General features: G+C 46.8%; 2 long non-coding RNA genes across 2 annotated transcripts in view; one reads left to right on the top strand and one right to left on the bottom strand.

Annotated features, from left to right (window-relative positions):
- Nucleotides 1-19394, top strand: part of LOC147029028 (uncharacterized) — a 74316-nt gene that overhangs the window by 40267 nt on the left and 14655 nt on the right. The window contains exon 3 of the long non-coding RNA XR_015056774.1: nt 17020-17117. This is a non-coding gene — a long non-coding RNA (uncharacterized LOC147029028). The remainder of the gene's footprint in view (nt 1-17019; nt 17118-19394) is intronic.
- The window catches only part of LOC147029027 (uncharacterized), a 41320-nt gene continuing 37655 nt past the window's right edge, over nt 15730-19394 (bottom strand). Inside the window, exon 2 of the long non-coding RNA XR_015056772.1 lies at nt 15730-16690. This is a non-coding gene — a long non-coding RNA (uncharacterized LOC147029027). The remainder of the gene's footprint in view (nt 16691-19394) is intronic.

The raw sequence follows: 19394 nt of genomic DNA, 5'->3' as shown, positions 1-19394 counted from the left end.
GTCTAGTTCCGCGTTCCTTCGGTGGCAGCACCAACAGCCCCGAACATGAATGCAAGCAGCAGCAGTGACCAATGAGCAGAGCGAACGGGATGGACTCATGCAGGTGAGCAAGTTGACTGAACCACCCATGAGCAGGCTGACTGGAAGACCAACTGACCCAAAAGAGCGTGACCCCAAAAAAGAGCAGTGACTCTACTCTGCCCTTTTTATGAGCCCGGGCGAAGGGAGGGGCTGAGGACCGGATCTCGATGGACCACAGGCAAATCCCGCTGCCAGAGTGGGCCACGGCGGCCATAGCCACACACTGCCTAGTGACACACTATCTTATGGAGGTTTGAATTAAGATGGCAGAGCAGAAGGGATGACAGCCTTTCTTCAATAGATAAGTAAATATGCTTAGTTATAAGAATCACAGATTTCATTAAATTTTCAGATTCCTCTCCAGATTGACTTATTTAGTCCACGAGATTCCATCCATCCAATGGGACCATACTCTGCACAGAGCGTTGATACTCAAATTCAAAGCCAATCCATAATACTGTTGTGGTTACCAAATTCGCAAACCACCATTCAGGTCCCTTAGGTGAGGTATCTCGGTAAGTATATGTGTAGTTAGGCCCAAACCCGTTGTCTAGTGGGAATACATGTCATTTATGCGTGCTGCGACTCTTCAGGATAGCCGTTTTTCTTTTACTATCTTTATTTTGGACCAACCGCCATTGTTACCACCACCAACCACAACATCAACCACCCACCGCGGCGCCGCTTCACGTCACACCTCGCAACCGTCGCATCGCCACCGTTCTTGCGCTGCTTGTGGGTACCGGTGTTGGACTCGTGCAGGGCGCGCGCCGAACAGCGTGTACAAAACCACGGATTTTCCGCTTCAAAAACGGATCAAAAACGACACACGCCCACTTTTGTTCCGTCCAATCGGTGAGCGAGGGGCGATTTGGCCCCGCCTCCAGGGCGTTGGAGGGCGATCGCTATATGCAAATTTATGGATCAAAATGCATTCACGCCCACTTTTTCTCGGGCCAATGGGGAGCGAGGTGAAAGGTCGAAGGCAGGGGGTCAAAGGCGAAGCCACGGGGCTTATATAAGCGACCGCGTTCGTCAGTCAAGTGAGTTAAGACTTCGCAGTCGGTGGAGTTGGGAAGAAGAAGAAGAAGAAGAAGAAGCAAGAAGGAGTTGGTCGTCGTCGTGTGCGTTGGAGTCGGAGCGAAGGGGACGGAGCTGTGGAGAGGCGGCGAGGGCAGACGAGGGGGTGCTCGCGTCGTGCCGGGAGCTGCACACCAGGGAGGCCGACGGCGCGACCTGGTCGAGGTGGAGACGCTCGTCGCGGGACTCGAGGCAGAGTAGAAATCCTCCTTTCCCCCGAGCATCAGCAACCCCCTCCTGTTTCCCCCCCCCGCGCTGAGATAGTGCGACCAAGGGGGCCCCTTTCCCACCCCCTACCAGACACTGTCCGCGAGGCCCGCGGAGTTGAGGCACCATCGCCGCTCCGCGTCTCATCACCAGACGGGTAGGCCCGACCCGGTCTCGGCCTCAGGCCCGCCTCATCTTTGAGGGTGTTCTTTTTCTTGGTTTTGGGTATGTGTTGTCGGCGCCGTCTGTGAAGTAAAATTGTATAAGTGTTGCCGTGTGCTCGCGTAGTCGGTATTAGATCTGCATTGTCGCATTTGCTTTAAGTGTAAAATTGCATTGTTTCTTCTTCTTTTCTATGTGCTTTTGGTGGAATTGAATATGTGTGCTTTCCGTTCATCGTGAATAAATGTGCTTTGTGTTGAACTGTTTCCCGCTTCGCTTCGTCATTTCTTTCATTGAATCCTCATCTTGCTTCACGTAAAGGGTTGGTAGTGGGCTGAATACGCCCGATAATTAATTGAACCGTCGAGGCCGACGATAACACCGCTCGGTTATCCCGATAGTACGGAACGGGTCGCTTAAGTGGCCCGTGTCCGAAGTCGACCTGCGGTGAGGTGCGATCGCCCGGTCTACCCTCCGTGTGGGTACTTAGGTAGGTCGAATTTGGCGAGCAACCCTATCCCACGCGGGGGCCGATTGGCTCGATCGCGGTGAGACCGAAAGGTCCACCCGTGACTGGTTCCCGGCGTTAGTCCGAGAGGGTCACGACTGGATTGTCCGTCCGGTGGGCGACGTGCCGCGATTCGAGTTAAGTGGCCGTCAGCACGCCGGCGGGCGCGGAATCCGTAACACTGGTGTCAGGTCGTGCGATACAAATCCATCGCCCTCCTCGCGGCACTGGTATCGGAAAACAGGAAAACGGGCTCTCCTGTCTCCAGCTAAATTCACGGGAATCGGTCCAGGGGTGAGAGAAGCGACCCCCGATTCCCTCCAAATTACGAGCGAGCTAAATTAACCCTTCACGAGAAGCAAGATGGCGTCTCAAGGCGAGCGGGAGCCGGGGGTATTAGAAATGGATGCAGAATGTGCAGGATCCATGGCTCAGGATGGAATCCCCGTGCAGGAAATGTTGATTGTGCAGGAACATGAACTCCCCTAACTGAGCCCAGAGCCCCAAATGGGTGCGGCAGCGGCCGCGGCGTATGACACCTCCCCTCCCCCTTTCCACCAAAACCCTTCCCCAACCCCTGCCGAAACGGCTCACCCAAGCGCACTGAACATGGCCCAGCTATGCGCCATGCTGGCGGAAACGACAGCGAACATAATCAAGCAAATGAACGAAAAGATGGATACATACACAAATGAATTTATAAAAGGAATGAACAAACATATGGATGCGAGTACACAGCAAATGAAAAAAGAAATGAAAGAGCTCCGGGGTGAGACGCAGAACATGGGCCGATGCCTGCAGGCGGGCATGAAGGCCGTGACCAGGGAGCTGGGAATGGCGACTCCACGTGTGGGAGCGAACGAGCTGGAAGGGGGTGCAACGGCTGACAGGCCCGCGGTGGAGGCGGGTAAAAAAATAATTCGGGGGGCGTGTTGGGCGAGGGTCGTGACAGAGGAATCGACGGTGACCAAGAGGGAAAAATTAAATGGGGAGACCAAAACGTGTGAGACGAGACACGAGGTGACGACGACAGAAACTTATAAATGTATAGAGACACGGGAGACAGAAAAAATAGAGGAGAGACAACACGATGAAGACGGGGTAAGTGACGCACACACACACACGGAGGTAGTGGAGGATAGTGAGGTTGAGCTCGCGGAGCGTGTGGGGACCCAGTGCGAGCACCTGGATGGCCTCCTCCAGGAACGAGGGGAGGGAGTATGCCCCCTTGAGGCGAGTCACGACCAGGTGAGTTCGGTCGTGCTTTGCGAGGTTGAGGGGACGGGTGCTGTGAACGGGTGCACGGAGAGCTTGGGGGGTATAGAGGCCCCGGAGACCCTTGTGGGGACACGAATCCCCAGTGTGGTTGTCCCTGTGTGTGTGGTGCAAAATGTGAGTGCGTCCCCGTGTGTGGAAGCGACCCCGTGTGTGAGTGGTGTGGTGGCGAGTGTGCCGGAGTGCGTGCTTCCCAGCACGCCGTGTGTAAAAGGGGCACCGCAAGTGGATGAGGCACCGTGTGTGGAAGAGGCCGTGTGTGTGAGTGAAACGGCCAGTGTGGATGAGGAACCGCGGTTGAGTTCTCCCGCGTGTGTGAGTGAGGCACCGCGGGTGAGTGCCCCCGCGTGTGTAAGTAGTATGGTTTGTGTGAGTAGTGAGGCACGCGTGAGTGAACGGCCGTGTGCAAGGTCGCTGTGTGCAAGAGAGACCGTGTGTGTGAGAGAGCGGTATGAAAGGGAGATGTCGGTTGGCATGCGGGAGCACGCAGCCGCGTCTCCCAGGGTGAATGTGATGGAATGGAGTGTGAGCGTCGTGACACGCGGGAGTGCGTGTGTGGAATGGAGACGGAGACGGCGACATGAGAAGAAAGAAAGCCGAGTAGCGGCTGTGGTTGTTTCGGGGACCGTGCCGGGTTCACCCAGCAGTGAGCACGAGGTCCGTGCTGTGCAACGCACGAGACCGCCACGTGCTCGCTTGCGAGAGTGAAGTCCCGGTCCGGAAACGCACGCGGTGGATTTGCCGCTCCCGCAGAGGCGCAGGGCTCTCAGAGCCTTGCAACGAGTTCACGAGCCCAGTAGGAAGGGAGGAAATCCCCCCCTGGGAAATTGATTAATGGAATTATTTGAGGACATGGACAGACTTGTGAATGTGTAGAGGGGACGTAGCTTAGCTCCGTAGTGTTAAAAGGAATGTGCTATAGTGTAAGGGACGACGTGGGAGCACGAGTTAGTTAGGGGGTGCAGATAGAAGGATGGCAGAGTTCAGTGGTGTGTGTGTTGAAGAGTTGGTGAGTGAAGTGGAAGCATGTGCTTGGTGAGTGAGTGAGGCCAGCGGGTCTGTGTGTATGGAGTGAATGGGGAATGCATGGTGCGATGAGTGATTGGGGGGAGGAGTGACTCCCGCCCAAGGGACCCCGGGGTCAGTGTAGAGTGAGTTAGCTGGGTTAGTCAAATTGAAAAATGGAGGTCGTTTTGTTGTTGGTGTGAAAGTAGGCTCGAGACCCATTTGGAGGGGTGCAGGAGCCCTGTTGACGGGCTTGGGAGCGTGGCTGCGAAAGGTGAGTATCGCTGAGTGGGTACCCCGGGCACCAGGCTAGTCGGCCGCGGTAGGCCATGGGCCCATGGGGGGCCGGGATAGAGTAGTGGGCACGGGTGCGCCTGCTTGGTGCGGGGGCCCGGGGCGCCATTAGCCGCGTGGGCAGTGTTGTGGGCACGGGTGACCCTCGGAAAGGGGCCCGGGAGGCCGGCCTGCCACGTGTGCGTTTCAGGGGAGGTGCCATGGGGGGCACTCCCTGGTGTTAGGGAGCTGGTAGGCTCGGAGGCAGTGTAGTGCCCGGGGGTGCCATAGCGGGAGAATCGGCAGAGGGTCGTGCCTGCCAAAGGGAGCCACGTGTCCCAGCCAGGAGACCGTGTGAGGGCACGGAGAGAAAATTGGGGGGCGAGGCCCGAAATTGTGAGGACACCAACATAGGCGACGGGAATCTGGGTTGTTAGAACCAATAGTTTAAGCGAGAGGCGCTTGTTGAAAGCCCCGGGGTAGTTTAACTGTTAAATGGAGTGGGTAAATTAGGAGATGTACCCCTCCGCACCATCCATCCCCTCGCTCTCGTTGTGGGCCGCTGGACCCACTGTGGGTTAGATCGCTGAACTCTGGGGAGGCCATTCTGAGGCTTCGTTGGGCCTCGACACAGGACGCAAGCTCTCCCTTATTCCCCTCCGGGAAGGGAACGTAGGGGTTGGGAGTAGGCTAGGTGACAGAATAGGTTAGCCGAACAAGGACGATAAAGGGGGTTAGGGGACGATTTATAGTGGGGAGTTTAAAAAAAAAAAAATTAAGTTGGGGCTAAATTGGGGTTTGACAAATTAAGGGAGTGGGTATGTACAGTGACAGGCAAAGGCGATAGGTGGGAGGGAGACAGATAGGTAGGTCCGAGCCCGCCTTCCAAGTGGCCAACACCACCGCACTCCCTCCACCAACCTCCACTGAACGGCAAAGGCTGGTCAACTTCATCGGCTGGCCGTGTTTTACTTCAAGGCAGAGGCCGGCCAACTTCATCGGCAGCTGTTGTGTTGCTGCAAGGCCTGTGCCGGCCGGATCATCTGCAGCTGTGGTACTTCAAGTCCTGTGCCGGCCAGTTCATCTGCCGGCTGTGTTTGCCTGCCGCGGCCTTGTTCAACAGGCTGTGTTTGCCTGCTGCCTTTGCCATGCCATGCCCACTGCCCACGTTCACCAGCCCCGTTCAATTTTGCTTTGCCCCCCCCCCCCCTGTTCATTTCCATGTGCGCCAGGATCCGCAAGGCAACAGTTTGCAAGCTGCAAGAACTGCCCTGTTGGCAGCTACAACACGGGCCTGCAGTGGCGGCCCGTGCACCGTGTTTGCATTCAGTGCATCCGTTCATCCATCCATTCGTTGTGCTCATTGCGTGTGCCACTTGAGCTGGCACGGAGACTACGTTTGTGCAGCCCATGCACCGTTGTGGTTCACTGCGTTCAGTTCAAAAAGGAAGGCCTTGGACTGCGTGTGAGCAGCCAGCCACGTTCCCTGTCACCTGCATTGTTTTGAGCCAGAGACTGCATGCGAGCAGCCTGGCTCCCTGCTAACTGCTTTTCTTTTGCAGAGTTCATTGATCCTGGGCCATGGTTTAGTGTAAAATTTGTAAGTTAAGGTTAAGATGTACTGTACATATGAGTGCGCCCCCGGCATGTCTGTCTTAGCGCCGGCAATTTTATTTAAGTCGTCCGTGTGAGTGAGTTTGTTTCGGTAGTTACGCAGCCCTCAGGTTATTTATTTTGGGGACACGAATACCATGAATGTCGCACTCAGGGATCCGTAGGTAAAATGTACGAGGGGAAAACTACACATGATGGCACACGAAAATTTGACGACTCGGGACGAGTCTGTAAAAAGGGGAGGGGGTAGTGTTGTGGTTACCAAATTCGCAAACCACCATTCAGGTCCCTTAGGTGAGGTATCTCGGTAAGTATATGTGTAGTTAGGCCCAAACCCGTTGTCTAGTGGGAATACATGTCATTTATGCGTGCTGCGACTCTTCAGGATAGCCGTTTTTCTTTTACTATCTTTATTTTGGACCAACCGCCATTGTTACCACCACCAACCACAACATCAACCACCCACCGCGGCGCCGCTTCACGTCACACCTCGCAACCGTCGCATCGCCACCGTTCTTGCGCCGCTTGTGGGTACCGGTGTTGGACTCGTGCAGGGCGCGCGCCGAACAGCGTGTACAAAACCACGGATTTTCCGCTTCAAAAACGGATCAAAAACGACACACGCCCACTTTTGTTCCGTCCAATCGGTGAGCGAGGGGCGATTTGGCCCCGCCTCCAGGGCGTTGGAGGGCGATCGCTATATGCAAATTTATGGATCAAAAAGCATTCACGCCCACTTTTTCTCGGGCCAATGGGGAGCGAGGTGAAAGGTCGAAGGCAGGGGGTCAAAGGCGAAGCCACGGGGCTTATATAAGCGACCGCGTTCGTCAGTCAAGTGAGTAAAGACTTCGCAGTCGGTGGAGTTGGGAAGAAGAAGCAAGAAGGAGTTGGTCGTCGTCGTGTGCGTTGGAGTCGGAGCGAAGGGGACGGAGCTGTGGAGAGGCGGCGATGGCAGACGAGGGGGTGCTCGCGTCGTGCGGGGAGCTGCACACCAGGGAGGCTGACGGCGTGACCTGGTCGAGGTGGAGACGCTCGTCGCGGGACTCGAGGCAGAGTGGAAATCCTCCTTTCCCCCGAGCATCAGCAACCCCCTCCTGTTTCCCCCCGCGCTGAGATAGTGCGACCAAGGGGGCCCCTTTCCCACCCCCTACCAGACACTGTCCGCGAGGCCCGCGGAGTTGAGGCACCATCGCCGCTCCGCGTCTCATCACCAGACGGGTAGGCCCGACCCGGTCTCGGCCTCAGGCCCGCCTCATCTTTGAGGGTGTTCTTTTTCTTGGTTTTGGGTATGTGTTGTCGGCGCCGTCTGTGAAGTAAAATTGTATAAGTGTTGCCGTGTGCTCGCGAAGTCGGTATTAGATCTGCATTGTCGCATTTGCTTTTTGTGTAAAATTGCATTGTTTCTTCTTCTTTTCTATGTGCTTTTGGTGGAATTGAATATGTGTGCTTTCCGTTCATCGCGAATAAATGTGCTTTGTGTTGAACTGTTTCCCGCTTCGCTTCGTCATTTCTTTCATTGAATCCTCATCTTGCTTCACGTAAAGGGTTGGTAGTGGGCTGAATACGCCCGATAATTAATCGAACCGTCGATTTTGACAGATTTTGACACTTAGCCTCCAGATTTTGACACTTATTTATGACACAAGAACCGATCCTCAAATCCGAACCCAGATTTTGATTATCTTGCCAAAACGAAGTTTTGCAAGATATGTTAGTCAGCTTGTATGTTTTTTTTTGTTTGTTTTTTTTTGTTTTTTTTTTGTTTGTCTGTAATCACGTATAAAAAATTCTGCAGAGCACAGTTATCATTGGAAATTTTTGTAACTTCGCATATCAGAGGCCTATAGAGGTCCCTTTCAGCGCATAAAATTTTGAAGGTCAAGGTCAAAGGTCAAGGTCACTTTGTCGCAAATCAGGGGAGTCGACGAAACCCTTATTTTTTGAGTAATTTTGATCGGATCGTCTTCAAACTTCATGGGAATATAGTTCATGGTCTGGCGCTCAGCTGATTAATTTTTGGTGGCGATTGGCCTTGACCTTCATGGTTAGCGCCTGAGGTAAAACATATTTGACCCCAAGGTCAAATTTTCAAGTTTTAGGAACCATATCATGTAGTACCTCAAATTGAACACCTCGATGAGTGCTTTCTAGATATGTCAAGCTTGAGACATTATGATGTCATTTGGTGACGTTATGAGGCAAAAGCATATTTTTCATGGTTACTCTGTAGAACGATTCTCATCGGAATCTCTCGTAGGCAGATATTCCTCAAGGAGTCGCTCCTGGTGGATAGCAGCTCTGTTCACCTCAGTGTGACTTTAAAGAAGTCACACGTGGTCACCTTTTGGCAAGATACGGGTCACCCTGTGGGTGACATTGGTTTTTTTTATACTTTAATTAGTCCATGAGAGGTGATTGTGGTTCCAAGGCAAGGCATTTTTGAGCAGACCGAACAAAATGGCAGCTTACGAACCCAGTGATGTGACAGAGGGCTGACAAAGATAGTGTGCTGCCATTTCTGTAAGGCTTATTTTGGTTATTTGTGATGTGCACCCTGTAAATTATCTTCAAAAAGGGTGTATAAGTTTACCCAAACACCAAGTTTTCACTCGTGCACTCCCTGGAGTTTTCTTTGTATGCATGCAAAGTTTTAGGTCGCGAGGTTTCAATGTTTTGGAGTTATGGAGGACACACACACACACACTGACATTTATTGTTATAAATATACGATCTGTAACAATATGTATGTATGTATGTATGTATGTACATATGTTTGTATGTATGTATGTATGTATGTATGTATATATATATATGTATGTATGCATATTTACAATGTAAAACACAATGTGTGTTTGTGTGATGTCTGTCCCCCTTCAAAAGGACGATTCAAGAAAGGTATTAAAGGCCAATGTTTTAACACGACTGTGTGTTCACTATGGTCTATTTTTTCAGGATAAAAAAACTCGAAAAACATTTTCCATTAAAGAGTAATTATGTCTCTTCTTTTGGAAATGGAGATGGTGACTTGCAACCGCGCCTCAATGGTGATGTGCAGAAACGTTTAAAAAAACAAACAAAAAAAAAAATACAAGGGACAGGGAGGTGAAATTAGCTGTACACGATGTGTAACACACGCAGTGTAAAGTGAGTGTTCATTTACATATGTCCGATGCCTGATAAATAAAGAACATTTCAGCACACCTGACGCTAGGCCGAGGCTTCAGACTTTACGAGGCTGTACCCTCAAAATGAAAGGTCCCAGAAGATAAAGAAAACAGGGTAACATTTATACATGTAGTGTTTTAAAATAACGCTTCTTCTTTCTACAAAACATCATGCCTTGCAGTCTCTGAATATTTCAAATAAAATAATTCCAACCCGTCATTTTTTTATGGCCTTTTATGCTCATATATTATATGTGTGGGACATCCTGCAACAAAAAGACATAAAATACAGTGTGAATAACGTTGAATTTAAAAAGTGTTAAATGTATTTTCATTGAATTCAACATTGTACAAGTATTTCCTGGACTGTTGTTACCTCCACCACCGAAGGTGGAAGGAGGTTATGTTTTCACCCCTCTGTGTCTATTTGTTTGTCTGTTGGATATCTGTGTGTAGGATATCTCAAAAAGTTGCAGACAGATTCGGATGAAACGAGGTGGACATGTTGAGTGTGTGACAAGGATGAATTGATTCGATTGTGATGAAGATCCGGATCCGGATCAGACGACTAAAATTTTTAAGTGATTCTTCACCATTGAGAGATCAGGCCAAAAATGATATACAGTATAGCACGATATCCCAAAAAGTTGCAGATGGATTCAGATGAAACTTGGTGGACATGTTGAATGTGTGGCAAGGATGAATTGATTCGATTTTGGTGAAGATCCAAATCCGGATCCAACGATGAGAATTATTTAATTTATAAAGTGATTCCTCACCATTGAGAGATCGGGCCAAAAATGATACAGCACTGTATAGCATGATATGTCAAAAATGTATCGGGTCTGTTATGTTCTCATGGATGAGCCATTACGTGGCAGAGGTATGCGCTCTCCTGAGTGTCCTTCGAGATGGAAATTAATACATTCATAGAGTCATTATTTTTTTTTAATCTCTCATCATTTTTATAACCCCCTGTTTTTGAGCAGCTTCAGATGGAATGGCTGTTCTTTTTTAAGTCGAGCCTTTTATTTTTGCCTTGGGGGCCTTACACCTCCCAACCTTTTGTTGCACCATAAAACACATCTTTTCAACATTGTCGAGAATAAATGTCTCGCCGACCAGAATTCTGTAAAAGCAAAGGTGTTTTCCAAGTGCTTAAATTTTGCCATGAATTAACTTTTGAACACAGTTTTAACTCTTAACAATACTTGATTAACATTTTATTTTTATTCTATAATGCACACATTTGCTTTCTACATTGCTCCGTCAATCCATTTATTCGTGATATCTATTTATTTTAACTAGCCTCGGCTGTCACCGTTGATTCAAGGCAGATCTTGCTTTTACAAAGCTTGTAGAGCGAGTCGCTAGATCTGAAGGTACCAAGCCCATTGTCCGCAGGCTGAGCTTTGGAGACCAGAAATAGAAAAAGTGTTCCACGTGAAATGCCATGGAAATTTGTCCCAAGAGAAACAAACGCAAGTGCTTTCACGTGCACGCAGCATATGGTGATTGGTTTTATGAAACCGGTGTTTGGAAAACTGTCAAAATGACATTGCAACACTTCGCGTGGTTGTTTGGACAATCTTCGAAAATATCCCTCTTCTAATGTATCTCTTACCTGTGGGTGTCATGGGTGGTTTCATTAAAATAGGTTTAAAAAAAAACAAAAAAACATTACTTTCAGCAAGTTTGTTTTCTGATTTCAGAAATATGCAGCTATATTTTACAGATTTCAATGCCAATACAGTGGGTTCCTGATGTTGAAAGTGAAAAATACGTTTGTCTTTGCCTGCCGAGAGACCTGATGAAACATGTTTTTACATCCTTCCTTGGGGGCATTAAGGGTGTATCCTTGCTTGTCATTGTGGCAGTACAGATGGATCGGCATATTGTTGCAATTACAGTGTTTTTTTTTTAGTCAGCACCGTGACTTTCATGGCATGCAGTGTTGCGTGCATCGACAATGTCACAGCCAAATGTCTGTGCATCTTTCAGAGGGTGGAGTCTTTGCACTAAACCGTGAGAACACCATCTTGAGTCCTAACCTTGTAAACTGCATTGTTTCTCCCACCCTTCTTCAATCTGAAAGCCATGCAACAGTCCTGCTGACAATGCAGGCTGACTTGTCAGAGACTTACAATATCTTTGTTTGATAATTTTTGAATTGTCTTTTTCATAATCACAAAAGACATTCGTTTGTTCCTACCACACATACATATCATATCCACGTCTTTCACTTTGGAATTTTTTTTTCATCCGTTTTTATTCAAAGATAATTTCCTCTATAAATTTGTATCAAGAAATGAAATGTTGATGGGACAGATATTTTGGTGATCGATATATTAAGTACAATAAATTGGAAGAAATTGGTTGGGAGGAAAATCCAAATAACGAGCTGTCTGTGGAGCAAATATGAGAAGGTGGTGGGCTGGGGCAGTGGTGGGGGGCAGGGGTCAACATTCCATAATTTCGTGAATATAGATGCCATCATCATCGGTTAGCTCCTTTTCGAGAATGACTTCACAAGGAAAGTTCAGTTTGTCTGAAGGGGCAGTTGTGCACAAGCACACTCATGGGAAATTACACCGATGCATCAGGCCACACCTCTCCCATCGTGATGGCAAACAAATACTTTTGGTGAGTGATGTGCTGGTGGTACTTCTCGAGCACGTTCAAGGCAATGGCTTATTTTGGCTTCTGTCGCAGAAGATCCATGCTGCATGACACACACCATGCATGCCTGTCCTTAACCTTCTGTTCCCATTTCTGGATATCTATGCCAGCCAGTGGCTCTAGGATGTCTCTTTGTACATTGGGAGAGTTTGTGTGGGCTGCAAAGGCTTTTCAGGGTACCATAGAAAAGAATTACAATGATTAATTTGCTGTGTGATGGATTTGCTTGCAACGTCATCCATTATGGAGACTTTTCTACCTGGTTTGAAATGAGAAGCGAACGGAAGCAAGTACGCATGTTGTCACCCATGTAGTTTCTGATTGTGATTGACTGGGTAATGAGACAGGCAATGGAAGGAAAACAGATCGGTGTCAAGTGGATAAATGAAACCCGATTTGGAAGATCTTGATAATGCTGATGGCCGGTATTTGGTATCAGAAGTGTATGACGATGTGAAAATACAAACAAAAAGAGTTTGTAGGAGCATGAAGAAGATGGGTTTGAATGAAGGTGAACTTGGGGTGGGGAAGACAAAGACAATGAGGATAAATACTGATGATAAAAGGAAGATTGTAATTGATGGAGAAGTCGAGGAAGTTGATAAGTTCATTTATCTCATTTCTGTTATCAATAAACAAAGGGGTAGTGAAAGTGATCTATTAACAATAATTACAAACCTCAAGCAATGTTTAACTCTTTATCAAAGATATGGAGTTTCAGACAATTATCACTAAAAACTAAGATTAAACTATTAAATTCCTATGTCAAATTGGTGTTGTTATATGGCATATAAACATGGAAAACGAGCAAGGTACTGCAACACAAACGGACAGTCTTCCACCATGGATGTTTAAGAAGGATTTCAAAGATTTTCTGGCCGAATAGGGTATGAAATGATGAAACAAGGAGGAGGGCTGGAGAAAGAGATATTGTGGCACAGACCAAGGAAAGAAGATAGTGATGGGTAGGACATATAATGAGAGAGCAAAACGGACAGTGACTAAAGAAGCTATGTTTTGGACACCAGTGGGGAAAAGGAAGAGGGGGAGACCAAGAAATGCATGCAGGAGAATTGCTGAAAATGAACTTCCATTGGAAAGGGGAATTGCTCTTAAGTGTGCAGAGAGGATTGCTCAAGACTGAATGAGGTGGAGGAATCTCGTTGCAGCCCTTTGTGCTAAAAAGCATGACAGGTCCGAGGAGACGAAGTATACATACGTACGTAAGCAGATGCTCTCTACTTTCATTATTAACCTCTGGATGGTTTTGTCAATGATCTATATCTTTGGAGGAATAGGGGCACAAGATGGCTTTTCAAATGATTTAGACAGGAGCTGAAACAGGAAGTTTGTGTTCATCACTGGATCCAGGGCTGCATTAACCGCAGTTAATAAGGCTATACATTGCCTGAGGCTCTCAAAATGTTTTGGTCCTCAAATTTTCAAATCTCGTGTTTTTTTTCTTCCAGGTTTTGTGCATTGATGATTGATAAACCAGTATGTCTCAGTAAGGAGGCTGGCAAAAACTAAAAGAAAGAGGCCTTCATCACAGTCACTGATGAACTGAAGAGTGCATTCGATCACCGGATCAAGATGTATGCTGATCTTGACAACCCGATAGACTTTACAAAATAATGTAATCAACTTGAGGAATTCACATCCTTCTCGGATAGTGATAGAAAAGACAATGATTGTCATTGAATCCAACGTGATGAAATGTTTCCCAAATGTTGAAAATGCATTAGGACTGTGACTGTCTCTGATGATCAGTAACTGTAACATGTAACAATCCTTGTCTCCTAAAAAAAAAAAAAAGGTTAAAAATGTGCTCCGATCAACCATGACTCAACAGCATCCCCCTGCTTTGTCCGTCTTGAGGATCAAGAAGGAAATTGTCAGGTCTTTGAATTACAGCATCATTCATGAATTTTCAAAAGTTAAAGTGAGAAGGAAAACGATTTTGTCTTCAGGGAAAGTAAAGTGAAAAGTAAGGGAGGATGGACATTATCACCATCTTTGTGCTGTTGATCAGCATTTTGGAGTTTTGGAAATTTATGTTTGACTCAATAAGTTTGATGAATTTTTATGCAGTATGTAAGACCTACTTAAGTACTCAATCAAGCACTCCAAAGAAACGGTTGATAAGGAACAGCTGGCTTGGCAAGCGATAGCAAGCCGATTGGCAATTGGCCATACCCGCAGAAACCAAATAAACATCACTGATTTCTTAACATTTTTCAGATATCATTCCAGATTTCAACAGTTATTTAGTCCACGTGATCTGATCCTCAAAACAGCAATTATATTTCAATTATTTACTTTAATTATGCCTGGTGTTGGCTTAATGGTTGCGGTGGTGGGCTTGGGATCCTTGGATCCAGAGTTCAAATCCCACCCTGCTGTTGAATTAATACCAGGTGTGGGTTGACTCTGCCTGACATCCTTCCGAGGTCGGCAAAATGAGTGCCAGCTTGCTGGCATCCTGCGTCAGAGTAGCGACCCATCCAGGATTGTACCCACTAGCCAAGAGACTGCTTAAGCAGCACCAATGCTCTGCACAGAGTATGGTCCCATTGGATGGATGGATGGATATACTTTAATTATTCCTTGAGAGTATATCATGGAAAATCGCATCTTGTAATGCATAAAATTGCTTCAAGCTCCTAATTTGAAAAATATAGCACTGACAAAAGCAATGTACACAGTGATTTATAGGTGTGTAGATCAGGCATTCAATGATATGATGAGGAAATTGAAGAAGAAAAAACGAGCGCTTTCTTGTTAAGAAACCATTGCTCCCTTTTACAAGCCCAGGCATTGTCAGGCAGGCCAAAAAAAATGGCGAATTCAGGCCCGAGCGAGGGAGAACTGACCAAGGATGAGCCTTGATAAAGGATAATTAAATAAGGCCTTAATTATCTTCAAAAGGGGTGTTTAAATTAACCCAAACACCCAAGTTTCACTCATGCACTTCCTTGGAGTTCTCTTCGTATGCATGCAAAGTTTCAGGCTGATCGGTTTCATGGTTTTGGAGTTATGGAGGAGACACATTGACACACACAAACACACACACACACACACATACACACACACACACACACACACACACACACACACACACACACACTGACTGATTGACTGACGCACTGACACACACTGACATTTATGAGTATGAACTAGGAAATACAACCTGTCCCTTCACTGATGGGAATATTAAGATGGGGGTGGGGGAGGTGAAGAGGAGCGAGTGATATGTAGGGGAGCATGTGAGGGTGGGGTGGGGGGGAGCGAGGAAGGAGGGGAGAGTGAGGAAGGGGAGTGAAAGCAAGGGAAAGGGGGGAGAGTGAGGCCTTACCACACGTCACAATACACTCGGGGAGGAGCGAGGAGGATGGGGAGAGATGGGGGTAGTGGGGAGGGGGAGGGGAAGGGGGTGTTCTGGACATGCATTTGATTGGGGAACTTGAGGGAAAGCATGGTGGGGAGGTGGTCCCCTTACCCCAGCATTCGTACAGGATTGACCAAAATTGGGTATGTTAAAACAGCACATTCAAACGGGTCAAACTAAACAACGCCTGGAGAGACCACCCAGAGATGTCCGTGGGGGTTGGAGGGGCTTTGGGAGGAGGTAAGGGAAAAGGAAGGAAGGGCATTTTCCTTCAATCGTTGAAAAAGCCAAACCAATGTTCATGCTTTTATTTAAATGCCACACATATTATAATTTCTGGCATCTCTTAACCTGAGATGAATTCTGGAATTGATCCAAGCAGTAGTTCTGACTGTGAAGAATAAAAATAAAATAATAACTTTCATTTGTCCAATTCGCACATTCTTTGACACCCCTTCCTCTCCTCGACCACCGGTGAGTTGTATGGTAGTGGAGTGAGTTTGGAAGGAGATTAGAGTGAGGGTAGGGAAGGAAGGCAGCATGAGGGGAGGGAGGGAAGGCAGTGTGAGGCGTGGGGAAATAGCATGAGGGGTGGAGAGGCAGCGTGAGGGGTGGGGGAGGAAGCATGAGGGGTGGGGGAGGCAGCATGAGGGGGAGGGTACAGCGTGAGGATGGGGAGAGGAACCATGAGGGTGGGGAGCAATGTGAGAGGAGGAAATGGGAAGGCAGCGTGAGGAGAAGGGAAGGTAGCGTGAGACGAATGGAAGATAGCGTAAGACGAATGGAAGGTAGCGTGAGACGAATGGAAGGAAGCGTGAGGCAAAGGGAAGGCAGCGTGAGACGAATGGAAGGCAGCGTGAGGCTAAGGGAAGGCAGTGTGAGGCTAAGGGAAGGTAGCATGAGGCTAAGGGAAGGCAGCGTGAAGAGAAGGGAAGGTAGCGTGAGGCGAAGGGAAGGCAGCGTGAGGCGAAGGGAAGGCAGCGTGAGGAGAAGGGAAGGCAGGGTGAGGTGAAGGGAAGGCAGCGTGAGGCTTAGGGAAGGCAGCATTTTCTGGTTCGCGAGTCACACAACACATCAATATTTATTTGTGGCTTTTGTTCTCCATCATCAAGATAATTGAGCAAAGAGGATTTTGTTTGTTTGGTGAACAACCACGACAAAAACAAACGAGTCTCCTCTCCTGCTTTCCATCGTCGATGCCACTTTAAAGCCGCAGCAGCTCGTCGTCAATGAACCCTCCTTCGACAATAACTGCTGGAGAGATAACAGAGTATTTAATAATTATCAACCGGACTTCATTTACAACACGTCATTGCGTTTTAAATGTGTGAAATTGATTTTGTTCTGGTTTAAACACCATCATCATAACTAGCACACTAACACCACACTATCATATGTTGTCAATATGTAGGGACATATACCTTGTTAAAATCAAACACAGCATTACACCCCCTGGATAGTACCGATGATCAAATTTTGAGGACACGACTCACAGCCTCTTACACTGTTTATCTGTTTTTCCTCCCACATGTTCCCAAGTGATTTTTGCTCATCACTCCAACTGTCTTGGCCTGTTTCTACAGGTGCACACACAGCTCTTGGATTGAGGAGACAACCCCTCCAAAGTCGTTTGCTTGCTCCTTTGTGCATGGCTCTCTTGCACAAAAACAAACAACCACCAGTGAGTCATGTGGCTGAACAGGCCATTTTAAATGCTGTGTACACATATATCAGCCGATATATTAATGACTCTTTTTAAAACATGTTGGTGTTACGATAGCTCTGTTGTAGTTTGTTAATGCTATGAGCAATCTAGTATGGAGTTTGATTCATGGTGTCGTCAAATCTGACCCCAAATAACATTATGGAGCAATGCAAGGATGATTGTTTCATTGTGGCACATGCTGTCCTTGAGAGAGGGTGCTTCGCTTGTTGTTTCACCTCTGATCATTGAGATTTACAGGATCCCAAACTGTATTTTTTCAATCGTAAGACTTTGGCTTGGTATCATGGCCATTTAGACCCTTGCATTAAAGGGGTACATCTTCATCAATGCATGACCACACTGTTTCCTAAGGATCTGCTGAAGCCATTTATGTGGCTGATGACCAAAGCTGGACAGGTGCCACCCTGCTGCAGGACGGGTACTATAAGTAGAGTCATTATCATGGAATCCGTGACCATTATGTTCCTACCTTTTTCTTATTGTTCCACATACCTGAGACTATTTAGAAAAGATTTAGCTCCTATGCACCTCTGAACTATGAGGGCGAACTCCACCAGAGCATGAATTCAAAAATGGGTGCCTTTGGTCATTCCTGGCACGAGGCCGGTGATAACTTTTGAACTAAATGCACTAGAATCGTGAATGAGGGGTTGTTTTCCACTACTTTTAAGGTGTGGAATTTGGTCGTTTAGTCAATTTTTGGTTTGGGCATCATCTTGATCTCCAAATCCAAGATGGCCACATTCGGCTATGTTTAAAAACAAAATATGGTATAACTTCGGAACCAAACAAGCCATATGCATGAACGAGGTTTCTTCTCCCATTAATTCCAGCATATGGAAATGGATAGGGCAGTTATTTTTTCACTTTTGAGGTCAGCTTGACCCCTTGTACAAAATATCCACCTTCTGAGATCTTCAAAAATCACAATAAACAAGAAAAAAAAGACAAACTGTCATAGCCCCCATTGTTTTAGTGATTTAGCTGGATGGAGTAAAATGGGCGAGCCCATATTTATTTACAACTAATTTGGCCGCTAGGCTACCAGTTGGCCATCTTTGATCAGATCTCAAAATAACGTTAGGTGCAAGTGTATGCCATTGTATACTGTGCTTGTGCCACTTTTGAACAAAATCGGATGATGTTTGCCTCATGCCTAAAATGACCACATGTGCCCATTTTAGAATTTACGCTCTGGCGGGGTTAGCCCCAATATTTCAGAGGTACATCAAAGCTAAATCTTTTCCAAATAGTCCAACATACGGAGAACAACAATAAATTTTAAAAGATAGGAACATAATGGTCACTAATTCCAAGAAAATGACTACGAATAGAATAGCGCAGAAAATTGTAATTGTAATTTGACCAGGCACACAATGGCCTACTCTTTTCAATAGTTGCAGTGAGATCTTTAAAGTGCACCAGTAAATGCCAGCAGATATGACACATTTTCACATCCCTCTGACGGATGGCACACCACAAACCCATTGATGCAAGGCTCTACCTGTAAAGCACCAGCATGAGTGTTTAGGGGTGTGCTTGGAATCAAGCCCAAGCTAGATGGCTCAAAGACGAGTCCCCAACCTCTGAGCTATCCTGTAGCCATGTTAAGTGTGCGCTGTGACCGAATTTTTTGGAACACTTTGTCAACGTCGATGCAACTACAACAAGGTTTCTGAGAGAAATCTCACTCTTTATTAACAAAAAAAATGCCACTTCCAAGGTGGCATTTATGGGTATGACATCATCAGGAGGTAGAACTAAAATTTATTTTAAAAAAACAAGCTATTCTCAGATGTTTATGTTGTCTTAAAAGTTTTAAAGAGATGTATGCAATAGCGTCTGATAATATAGAACGTTTTCAGTAGAAATGCATCGCCTTTTCTCTCCCCAATGACAAAGCAGGCACTGTTGATGTCATCGATGCAACAATTATTTCCATTGAATTCGTTGCAGTGGGAAGGGATATTTAATTTCACATGAAACCATTTTTTTTTTTTTGTTCCAGCAATATCAAAATAAGATAGCATTCAAAGAAAAATAGGTCGGATAACCTCTTCGATCAATAATTTTAATTAATATGCATGTGAAAGACTCTCATACGAGTCTCGACAATGTATACAAAAAAACAATAAAGACTATTTAAAAAAAAATAAAGTAAAATAAAGAGTAAAGACCAATGTGAAGAGTGCAAATGTGGCAGGATGGGCCGTCCTAACCAATTTACAGGAA

This window comes from Eptatretus burgeri, chromosome 4 (assembly GCF_056783735.1).
Source record: "Eptatretus burgeri isolate ZD-2024b chromosome 4, Ebu_testis_v1, whole genome shotgun sequence".
Taxonomy (NCBI): Eukaryota; Metazoa; Chordata; class Myxini; order Myxiniformes; family Myxinidae; genus Eptatretus; species Eptatretus burgeri.
The sequence above is the reverse complement of the archived record's forward strand: the minus strand, read 5'-3'. Positions and strand labels throughout refer to the sequence as shown.